Source organism: Rhodnius prolixus, unplaced genomic scaffold (genome assembly GCF_049639745.1).
Source record: "Rhodnius prolixus isolate KJV_2025 unplaced genomic scaffold, Rpr scaffold_26, whole genome shotgun sequence".
Taxonomy (NCBI): domain Eukaryota; kingdom Metazoa; phylum Arthropoda; class Insecta; order Hemiptera; family Reduviidae; genus Rhodnius; species Rhodnius prolixus.
The window spans coordinates 858,259-870,877 of record NW_027411596.1 but is presented as its reverse complement, the minus strand read 5'-3'; positions in this window follow the sequence as shown (position 1 = coordinate 870,877).

Genomic DNA, 12,619 nt, shown 5'->3' with positions numbered 1-12,619 from the left:
TTAGATCATGAAAAATTATGGTTCAAAATGTTTAACATAGGTGTTAGTCCGAAATTCATAAGGGTTTTAAAAAAGTTGTATGATGAGGCGAAAGTGACTATAATAGAGGGAGGGATGAAATCCAAAGAAATTGAGATAACGCGAGGTGTGTTACAAGGGGAAGTATTGAGCCCTCTGCTGTTCTCACTATTTTTAAGTGATATAGTCAAATTTTTTGAGGATAACGGCGTGAGGGGAATCAATATTAAGACAAATAAAGAGTTATTAATGCTCCTTTATGCGGACGACATAGTTATCTTAGGTTCGTCTTGGAGGGATACCCAACATAAACTTAATGTTTTACAAAAATATTGCGATGAGAACTGTCTCGAGGTAAATATCTCAAAAACTGTTGTCGTACCTTTCAGTAAAACGGGCTCAATAAAAAATATTAAAGCTTTATACTATAATAAAGAATTGGTACAATTAAAATCTTCCTTTGTTTATTTAGGGGTTCCATTTTCGTCCAGCGGCAAGTTTCGCCGGGCATCGGAATATTTTGCTGCTAAAAGTAAAGTCGCTATCCCACAGGTTTTGAAAGTTCTAGCGAAATGTAAGTGCAATACATGGAAACCAAAAATTTTGCTATTCAATTCACTTGTTTCATCAGTTTCATTATATTGTTCTGAAATATGGGCTCTCCCTTACACGGATATTATTGAAAAAATTCAAATTAGATTCTTTAAGATATTATTAAATTTGCCGCTTCATACCCCCGATCTCTATATTAGGTTAGAAACTTGTCAGGTACATTTGAAGTCTATTGTATTTAAAAGAGCTTTGAAATGGTGGCTCAAATTACTAATGGAACCTGAGGAGAGCGACTTGAGATTATGTTTTGCAAGACTGATTGCTTTAATGCAAAGTAAAAATGTACCATATAATTGGGCTAAGTTTTTGTACAGCTCTTTAACAACTATTGGGGCACAAGATCTTTGGATAGCACAGAATTCTAATTTGTTAAAAGAACAATTCAAAAATTTATTGACGAGATTTAATAATAACTGTATAAGTGTAGATATAGACAAAGCGCTGACCTCCTCCTACAACCTTTATTTTAAAAATAGTTTACCCCCATTAACCGCAGAAAGCACATATCTTGTAAATAAAGTTCACATTAATAAAATCAAGTTAATAGCCCAAATTCGTCTGGCCTCGAAAAAATACCCATCTATCTGTATACAAGGGCATAAATTTAAATTTGACATAAAAAGGAAATGTATACTATGTAACCTGGAATCAGATGATTTAGTCCACTTCTTTCTAGCGTGCCCATCTCTTAACTCCCTTCGGGAGAAATATATAAATAGTTATATAATTGGTTGTGGTGAGCCTTTTTTGATATTGTTAACAGTGGACACTTTAGAAAAAATTAGTAATATCTTTTATTTTACTGTACAAGCTCTCCACTTAAGGGATTCTCTCCAAATTAGTTAAATAAGCAAAAATTTAATATTATGTACTAGTTATCCAAGAGTATATATTTTTTTTTTTTTTTTTTTTTTTTTATGCATAAGTTGTAACTTTTCTTTTATTTATTCTTAGTTCCTAGTTTTAGTTTAACCCAGAATTGTATATTATGTTTATTTGTTTATATATTTGCATATTCACAGAATAAAAGTCTAGAATCGTCATACAGTTGATCAATTGTTGGAGCTCGAAGCTTGGAAACGGCTTTCAGCCAGAGATTCCTCATTAGGGGAAAAAACTAGCGCATTATTGGTGGGAAATATAATGAAAGCTAAGGTTAAATTAGGTGCCGGTCGCACTCCTCGCCCTACATTTAATCAATTGGTAAAAACTGTGGCTGTTAATACCAAAGGTGATTGAAAAATATTTAAGAAAGGGTGGAATGGAAATGCGCAGTTTAAATGAGAGGTGGTAAAGTGGGGGACGCCACCAGTCTTCAAAAAACTTTTTAAATAGATACAATTCAACACTTTATTAATAATCTATAAAGGCAAATAAAACAAAATAAATGACTACAATAATGAGTGGTACAGGGCAATTGTCCAAGACAATGGGTAGCTGGTGAGGTGACTTTATACCTGTTAAAGTGCTTGACGTGCACTAAATACAATAAAATAGTCAAGTGTACAAGGCGATATGCACATGGGGATAAACAATTTATATAATTACAAAAGGGAAGAATAATTACAATAATTAATTGTCCAAGACAGTATGTAACTGGAGAAAAATAATTACGCTAATTACATACGAATATATATCTGTGGCTTAGTGCAAGAAGTACCAATGTCAGATTTTGGCAAAAATGAGTTAAAGTCTGTTTTGATATATAAACCATCAGAATTTTTCTTGTAAGAAGTGTCAAAGTCAAATTCAAAGTAGTAACTGAGATATTGAAAGTTACTAGTGCCAATGTCAAAATTTAGCATCAATATCTTTTTTTGTCAGAACAACCAAATAGGACATAGACTCGTAATCCTAAAGTAATATTTGAGAGGAAAGTACCAATGTCAACATTGGCACTTATTGAATTAAAATTTTTTTCCTTCTAATCTATATTGGCTGCACTGCAATGATATGTTTTACCGCTTTTTTATTCTGTTTCCCGCCTACCAAAGCTGATTTTCGTAACCTCAAGCGCTTCATCAGTTTAGTGCTCCAAAATTTCGCTTGCAAGTTTGGAATTTTAACTTTCATTTTATTTCTTTTTAGTAGTGGTTATTATTATTAGTGATATGTATTCAAGAAGCAAGAAGATTTTATCGCTATGCCAAGAAAGGAATGAAATAAGTATGATTCTTTTTCTTATACCATTTTACTGAATTAATTTACTTGTAACTTTTTTGTTTTTAATCTTTTATTGAAATTACTTGTAACTTATTTAGAAATTTAGCTTTATTAATTTTTCTAATTAATAAATCTTAACTATTTGTAGTTTTTGCCAAAAGTAATTTTTTTTTTTTAATTTAAACAGGACACGAAAAAGCTATATTGCCTGCAACTTCGGTTAAAGAAAAAGAATGTATACCGCAGCAAAGTGATATTTCATCAGATATTCACGAAAAAGCTAAATTGCCTGCAACTTCGGTTAAAGAAAAAGAATGTATACCACAGCAAAGTGATATTTCATCAGATTCTGATATATTTGAAAAAAATAATAAGGAAAAACAAATATCGGTGCTCACAAAAAAGCAAAGAACTGGGAAAGGAGAGAAAGCAGAAAGAAGAAGAAATTACTCGAAAACGGAGGCGCGATAGTTCACAATGGGAAAGAAATGTTCGCAAGTCAGCCAAAATTCAAGGTTTGGAATACACATCTACTGCAGGCGAAACTGTTCCACCCTGCTCTTGTAGGAGCAATTGTTCTATGAAGATTAATGAAGAACAAAGAAATAAAATTTTTCAAGAATTTTACAAATTATCGGGCAATTCACAGAATCAATTTATTGCGCAGAGAATTGAAGAAGTAGATAAAGTGGTGCAAAGGATTAGGAAGCCTGACAAATCAAAAAGTCGTCGAAATTTTACGAAGAAGTATTTCTTATCTGACAATAATGGAAACAGAATCCAAATATGCCAATTGATGTTCTGTTAAATAATGATTATATCCATCGCAAAATTAACACTTCTGGACAAAGTGTGGAGTGGGCGAAAGTAAAATAGATTAAATATAAAGCTGATTCACCGGGTAAAATGTTTTACAAGAATACCTTTAAAAAAGAAGAGCCCTTCCACGTTCTACAATTAAGCAGGACACCCCGAAGCAAACCATTTCCATCCAAATCTTCCATCACACAATTGACCCCTATTAATAAGTTTCCCATTCCTTTGCCTCGGAAAAAAGTTTCAGATCTGAAATTTTTATCAATATTTCTGAGCGACACTAGCAAGACATTTTATCAGTTGTTAGCTAATAGCGAAGAAACTGAAGATATTTTACCTGGTGAAAGAAGTGACGGAAGAATTTAAATAAAATGTTCATTTAAATGTAAAAATAACATCGTTTTATGTTTGTACAAATAATAAAAAATCAATTCATGCTCGTATATAAAAAAAAAAAGTTTGCTTTATAGTCTATGTCTAAAAAATAAAAAATAAAAATTTATAGTAAAGGTGCCAATGTCAGGAGATTTTCCATTATTATCCAACATTTTCCGACAAAACACTGTCAATAGTTTGCATTCGAAATTATTTCAATAGGTACATAACTAGGAGTGACTAGGATTTTGGTACTATTTGTTATATACAAGTGAATTCTAACGTCTATTTTCAACTCCAAATTTCTCAAAACCAGAAATATTGACTTTGGCACTTCTTGCACTAAGCCACAGATATATATGGTCCAACAGTTTAAAGATACGATTGCTCAGTGCACTGAGGCCCAATTTGTCCATAAACCTTGTGAACAGAAAACCAGTTTTTAATAGCACTTGTCACAACGTAAAAGCAAAAACAGACGCTAACATGGCCGACATTACTTCCCACAGTGACGCTTGGCTTTTCATGCAGACCAGCACATCCCCTCTCTCTCGTGCTCACCCAATTGCGCCAACTGACGCCTGGCACACTCTGGATAAAACAAGTCTGGGGGCCGCCACTATTGGGGAACCAAACATCCTCCCCCGCAGTGGACTCGCAGAGATCCACTTACTGAGTTGGCAGGGGGCATAGCTTCCGAATAGGCCGGCTGATGATACCCGACGGGGTTTTAACGTCTGCCACTCGTGCCACTTCGTCTCTTCCATAGTGGAGCCTGGCGATCCGTCCAATCGTCCACTGCAGGGGGGGAAGGTTGTCGTCCACTATGGTAACTATCTGACCCTCTGTCGCCGGGAAGGAGGGTGAATGCCACTTCAACATGGCTTGTTGGTCAAGTAGATACTCCCGATGCCATCTCTTCCAGAATTGGCCGTCAGTAAACTGCACCATTGTCCATTTGGACCTGAGGGAGGTGCGCGGCGTCAAGGAGTCACCAGTTGGCAGGGCGGTCAGTGGCCGCATTATTAAAAAATGACCGGGCGTCAATACCTGAAGATCATCTGGAGAGGAGGACACAGCACGTTTATGACGATATGTTGGTACTAAAAGACCACTTTGACACTTCCAACTACCCACCTACAAATAAATGTTTCTCGACACATAATAAGAAGGTGTTGGGTAAATTCTCCGATGAGACTGGTGGGGATCCCATTGAAGATTTGGTTGCATTAAGGCCTAAAATTTATAGCCTTAGAATATTTAAACGAGGAATTGTTGAAAGGCTAAAGACATCAAAAGGAGTGCCGTTAATAAGATCACTTTCGCCGACTAGCAAGGATGGTAATGTACAAAATTCTGTAGATCATTTGTATTCACAAATTATTATTTTATGATATTCAATAACCATTAATTGTTTTATATATTTATCTTTGTCAGAAATTCTGCTATAAATGACAAGGGGAGGGCAGTATAAAAAATGAAGCAGTTAAGATTCAAATTTAAATTTATTGAGGGGAGGAGTAAGGGTGGGGGACACCACCACACTTGAAATACCTTTATAACGGAAATAGTTTATTCACAATATAAATTTAGTAACAATGCTTAACAGAATTAACTAGTAAAAAAAACTTTATAATAAATCTTATCTTCAATATCAAGGCACAGTATTGGGGGAATAGTTACTTGAAAGGCAATTAACAGGCTGATTGGAGCTTTGAAAAATAATACCATGCACGGTATTGGGGAAAAAGACAGGTTTACAATAGTATATGTACAAGGCTGTGCACAGGGGTTTTTATATGCGCATAGGAAATACCACGCAGGGTATCGAGGCAAATACAATAGAAATAACTTTGAGCACCCCAGACAGGGGATGTCAATTGAGTTCGTTCTTTACAAAATTGTACAAAACTTACAGTAATTTTCCTGACAATACAACACTCAATGCTAGTCGGTACTGATAGCTTATCCGACACAGACAATTTAGGGAAAACTTGCACAAGGTTTTTACTAAAAACTTGTTAGAGAGAAAACGACGCCACAAGATGGCTGAACACTTGTTGCTTGACTTGTTAACATACGCACCCAATGAATCTGTCGTCACAAAAAGGGGGGCACATCGTCTGTGTCGCACCAACCCCCACTCTCTGCACACCAATACTGCCAACCAAGGGCCGATGGTGATAGAAAATTCTGACCCAGGGGGGCCGCGACCAGTGCGGGGACCAAACAATCTTCACATATTGCAAAGTAAATAAACAAATAAATAATAGCTAAACGTGTGTTTGAATGAAAATGGCGGCAGTCTTATATATAATGTACTGTATTTTAATATAATTATATTTAATTTCTAACCTATCACATTCAAAATTCTTTTTAAAAAAATTTCTTTACTTTAATAACTGAATTTTTCATTTGTTTGAATAAAATTGAAATATACAATTTATTTTGGGCAGGCTGAAGAGCCACAAAATTTGGATAAAAGAGCCGCATGAGGCTCGCGAGCCGCGTGTTGCCGACCCCTGGGCTAGACACATCATCATCATCTTCATCAAGGACGCAGTAGCCAATCTTTGTTTAAACTATGTACGTGATGAGAGGTATTTTCAACCGATGACATTGTTAGATATAAGTATGATTGTTATAAGCAGGTATGTTAAAAAAAGAAGCAATATTTTCACATTGGAAATACCTTGAACACTCAAATGTCAATTATTCAATGTATATTCCTATTTTTGTATTGATACTTATAATAAATGTTATTCAATTTTATATTGCTTTGAAGCTATTAAATTACATGCTGGCAGGCCATTGGCTTTGTCCGATTATATTGCTTTAGCATATTGTTATCCAGATAACACCTCTTTGATATTACAACATTGTCAATCAATTAAAATAACTGTTAAATTGTATTACTATAAAATGAAACCAAACATTCTTTCCAAATCTGGTGATAAGATATTATTATTTAACAATGACCAGCACAACTTTTGTGCTACATGTCACAACTTGCTCAAACCCCTGCCTAAAGGTGTACTTTGGTATTGTTATTCTCCAAGCTTGTGCACAAGCAATAGTTCTATTCTAATTGATTTAATTTATGATCAACAATATTGGTGCTTTAAATGTATTACATCCCCACTCTTTAGTGTACATCACCTCCGTTCTCCAGGCTCAGTTGTTTCCGTGCGCTCAATTGTGTTAATAATGGAGGAATGGTCTCTTGTTGAATCACACCCTTTCTTTTATCAATTTCAACAAGATTTCTCCAAACTTACTTTTACAAACAGAAATGAAAACTCTCTTCAATTTATGCTATTATACATTAAATTATTAGAATTGGAAACATTATTTCAAACGTATGTGACAAAATGTGATTATAAAGACTATCACTATGTAAATTGTTGTTGGTCAAATCCTAAATGTGAGGAAGGCCCGGATACTTGCAAATGTTGTAATATTTCTAGTTTATGTTTTGTTATAATCACCAAACTAGATGAAATCTAAAAATGTAACTGTATTAAGGTGTATTTGACGAAAACTGTAAATAATTTTAGTTATACCTAAGTGGTACATGTATATGCTTGTAAATATTTATAATGTAATAAACATCAATTTATAATTAAAACTTTTTTTTTATTTAACCCCAACAAATGATTAATTATGAGTTTTGTGGACGCGCATGCGGTGGTACGAGGATGTGTGTAGAGATGCGCACCTATGGGTGTGGACAACACTGTATTACGTAGGAGTTGAACACCTCTGTGAGCGCTTCCATGGTACAGGATGAGGGTACAGGATCGTTGAAACTAGCATCGTTGGATGCATAGCAAGGTCCGTTTCTTACCTATATGAGGGGTTAAGAAACATGGATTACATAAAGTTCATTAAGTATTGTAAGTATGGAAGTTGGAAAAAACATCCTGGTTTTTTTTTACATAAAACATGATTACATAAAATTTTTTTTAAGTATTAAGTAGAATACATAAAGTTTTTTTGTAGTAAGTAAAGTTTTTTTATGTATTAAGTATGATACATCCGAAGGGGTATAAACATAGATGGAAAACATCCTGGTTTACATGAAGCATGATTACATAAAGTTTTTTATGTATTAAGTAAAAGTTTTTTATGTATTAAGTATTATACACCTCCTCCGAGTCTCGTTATTTATCAGCCACCTGTGACGTAGGAGATGAGCACCCCTGTGACTTAGGATATGAGCAGTGTGTCTCGTTATTTATTAGCCACCTGTGACGTAGGAGATGAGCACCCCCGTGACGTAGGAGATGAGCAGTGAGTCTCGTTATTTATTAGCCAGCTGTGACATAGGAGATGAGCACCCCTGTGACGTAGGAGATGAACAGTGAGTCTCGTTATTTATTAGCCAGCTGTGACGTAGGAGATGAGCACCCATGTGGCGTAGGAGATGAGCACCTCCCCATCACGTGGCCTCGGGGGAGGGGGTCAACCCTGGGCGCAGCCTCGGGGTGGGGGTCGACTCGTGGGGACAGGGATCCACCCCTGGTGGTCGTAGCTTAAACCCCCTCTGGATGGGTGATGTGTGGGGGTGGCCTAAAGCCCCTCCAGATAGGTGAGGGGTGGGAGGTGGGCGTGGCCTATACCTCTGCCTAGATCGACGGAGTATCGTTATTTATTAGCCATGTACTCAAAAAAAAGACCCAGGACTCCCGAAATCATACTACTCACACACGCATGCATGTACATGTCTCAGTGTGTTTTTTAACTTAATACGATAAACGACAGCATTATTGATGACGATGAGCCTTCATTATTCTACACCTGTTTTACATTTTAAACGTGATTTCAATGTTTTAGTGGGGTTAACAAGAGCAAATATTAGTGTTAATAATAATAACTATAGTGCTGTTATGCATGTAGTAAAGAAAAAAGTTGAAATTAATCTATCAGTTCCTCAATGGCAACAACTACAGCAAACATTTGGTGAAATTCTTCATTATTTTGGAAGGATGAATAAACATCAAGATAAGAATGTAACGCTTATAGAAGAGAATAACATCTTTTTGTACCTTAGACATCATCAAAATAGAAAATTATTAACGCTTAAGGAAACAACAACGCCCAATTCATTAATTAAAGAAATAAATTTAAATAAAAAACAAATTATGTCAATTATTCAGAATGCATGGTTAATTAATAATTGTTTACATAATATAATTTTCCTAATACCTTTGGAAAATACAATTGTTATTACTAAGGAACGGATTTTTATGTATTAAAAATGCCAAATATTTAACTATAATTGCACTTATTTTCGTCAATTATGTGGAAAATATGTGATTTTCTTAAAATATTTTCTGGAATATTTAAGTAAAATGGACATTTTTTTTTTATGAAAATGGATTTTTTTTTGGGGGGGGCAAGTTATAATTATTTATACAAGAAAAGAATATTTTTACAATTTATAATAATTTATTAGGAACAAAATAATTTGTTTTTACAAGTTATAATGATTTATACAACAAAGAACATTTTTACTATTTATAAAAAGATGTGTTAAATTTTCATTTTTGAAAACTTCACTCATCGAAATTGTTTGCAACCACATGAAATTTCAAATGTTGGAACGTAAAGTGACGACGATCTGGGCGTAAGATGGACTTGTAACGACTAAAAGATCGTTCAACATCTACAGATGTTATAGGTGCCTTGCTGAAAGAAGTTGTAAAGGGTACACGATGTTCTGAGGTGACTTCTGTTCCACTGATAATATCAGAAATCTGTCAGATGGTCTCCCACCCTTTGTTCTTGCTCAGTACTTCTACTAGTTTTGATCTGATCAGATCTCCCTTACTCCCAGGTATTCCTTCCACCTTTTCGATGACTTTTTTAACGTTGGACACGTTTTCTGTCAGTCGAACATTTTGGGACTCAAGTTGGGTAATGGCTTGTGCAAGAAATACGCGTCAGAAATGAATGCAAGGTCGTTCCTTAAATTAGGTTTCTCGAATAAAGACTTGGCTGTATTTATCGCTACTGCTTCGTCTTCGAGATGTGAAAGGGCATTCTTAATTTTATTATAGTTTTCATTAAAACTGTCCGGTAGGACAGTTGTATAAGGGTTGATCATCAAAAACTGCACGAAAAAGCGTAACGTTGAAAAACACCTAACTTTGACAATTTTTTTCTCTTTTTCTATAAAAGATAAAATTCCCAAATTTTCTTTAAATCTTACTCCAAACCCTCCTTTATAACTGTAATTTTTTTGCAACAGCCTAGATTTGATAGATATTGAGAAAAAAGATGCTGAAAATGAGCAAAAACGGCATTTTCAAAAATTGTTCTTCTTCTTCTTCTTCTTCTTCTTCTTCTTCTTCTTCTTCTTCTTCTTCTTCTTCTTCTTCTTCTTCTTCTTCTTCTTCTTCTTCTTCTTCTTCTTCTTCTTCTTCTTCTTCTTCTTCTTCTTCTTCTTCTTCTTCTTGTTACCTTTTTTGTAAACAACGTAGCGCTTAAACGCGTGAACCGATTTTCATGAATGAGGTGTCATTCGAGTCGGAATGTTATGTAGATGCGCCTTTTGGGGGTCTCGATGCTGCACATTGAATGGGAGAGGAGTTAGCCCTCTTTATGTAAGGCCCCTTCCAAAATTATTATCATTAATTACTCTGTAAATCTTAGCCCGATTTTGATAAAATTTGGTAGGATGACAGGGTTAGGGCTCCCCTACGTAACATTAAAGCGACGATCTGCTCTTACACTTGTTAAGGGAAAGTATAGCAATCGTTTCAAATTATCGAAACGTGAACCGATTTTCATGAATAAAGTGTCATTCGAATCGAAATTTTGTACAGATTTGCACTTTAAAAGTCTCGACGCTGTGCCTCATAAGGAGGGGAGTTTGCCCCACCCAAGTAAGGCCCTTTCTAAAACTATTATTACCAATATTTCTATAACGGTTAGTCCGATTTTGATAAAATTTAGTAAGAAGAAGTGGTTAAAGCTCCTCTACGTGGCTGTGAAGTGCCATCATGCTTTTACACCTACTAAGAGGAAGTATTGCAATCGTTAAAATTTTCAATGAGTGAACCGATTTTCATCAATGAATTGTAGTTCGATTCAAAATCTTTGCCTCTTTGCCTTTTAGGGAGAAATACTGTAATCGCAGTTTATTTTTCTTACTCCTCTTAAAGGGAAGTACTGAAATCGCAGTTTAATTTTGCTATTTACGTACAAATTACCTTCCTATTTTATTCAAAACGCTTTCTCAAAAAAATTGTTATTGAGGATGGCTTGGAGACCGCAACTATAATCATTCTTTAAAAAGATCTGTCCAGTGGTAGTAACTCCGACTTAACACCTTTTCAGGTTATAATGATAAAATTAAATTTATTATTCCCAATTTTAATAAAATCTGTAAAGCAGATATGTAACTTTGCAAAAAATACAAAAAAGAAAATCTGTCCAAAAGGTACAAAAATCTCCTTAACAAAAACTTACAGTTTAAAATGTTAAGTATAAGGGTTGATTAAACGCCAAAAGGTACACAAATCAGCTAGTACCCAACATTTCATTAATACTTCATTGATATTATTTTAAGTAATTTTACTACATTAATTTTCATTAATATTTTTTTTGAATTTATTAGATGTTTCACAGACCCTTATGCTGGCCAGTTCATTCATTTTCTTTTTCTTTTTTTTTATGATTTAAGTCGCTTCAACAACTTCAACAATCTGCGGTTATTGGCGCTCGCAGCTTTTTTCAGTGCACTGCCGGCCTCCGGACAGTGTTCTCTCGTTACAGACAACTCTGTCCATCACCCGGACAGTGAGCTGTAAGAAGCTCTTAGAAAGAGAAAATCTAAGGGTCAGCAGCTGGATTCGAACCCGGAACCTCCACGTGGGAATCCAATATGTTAACCGCATAGCTAATCCCTTCCCTTTGTTCATTCATAATATTTTATTTTTGTTATAATTATGATAAAATGTATATTATATTTTCGTAGTTAAATAGGTACTTTATTTTAGCTTTATTCCAAATTATTCTTCTGATTTATCTTTATTATGCTCTTTATTCTGAATAGTCACATATATCGTATGTATGTACATGCACGTTAAAGTAAAAAAAGACAAAGGCAGAGTCGGGTACTATTTAAATTTGAATCACGGATTTAAAACAATATTTCAGTCTAGAATTCGTCTTTCCGAAGTATTCGTGAGCACAAATAACGCGTAGGTAATATCAAGTAAATTATTCAGCAATAATTATTCATTTCTCAATTGTAATTTAATTTAGTCCCTCTAATTTTACTTATAGTAAAATACTGGAATAATTATGTTAGCTGTCATAAAAATATGCATATCTTATTTATCTTATTACAGTCAATCTAAGTTAAATGGTGTTCTACTTGAACAAATATTGTGTAGATTAAAATGGCCAGCATAAGGGTCTGTGAAACATCTAATAAATTCAAAAAAATATTAATGAAAATTATTGTAGTAAAATTACTTAAAAAAATATCAATGAAGTATTAATGAAATGTTGGGTACTAGCTGATTTGTGTACCTTTTGGCGTTTAATCAACCCTTATACTTAACATTTTAAACTGTAAGTTTTTGTTAAGGAGTAGTAATAGTGAGCTGCTACCAGCCAAGTA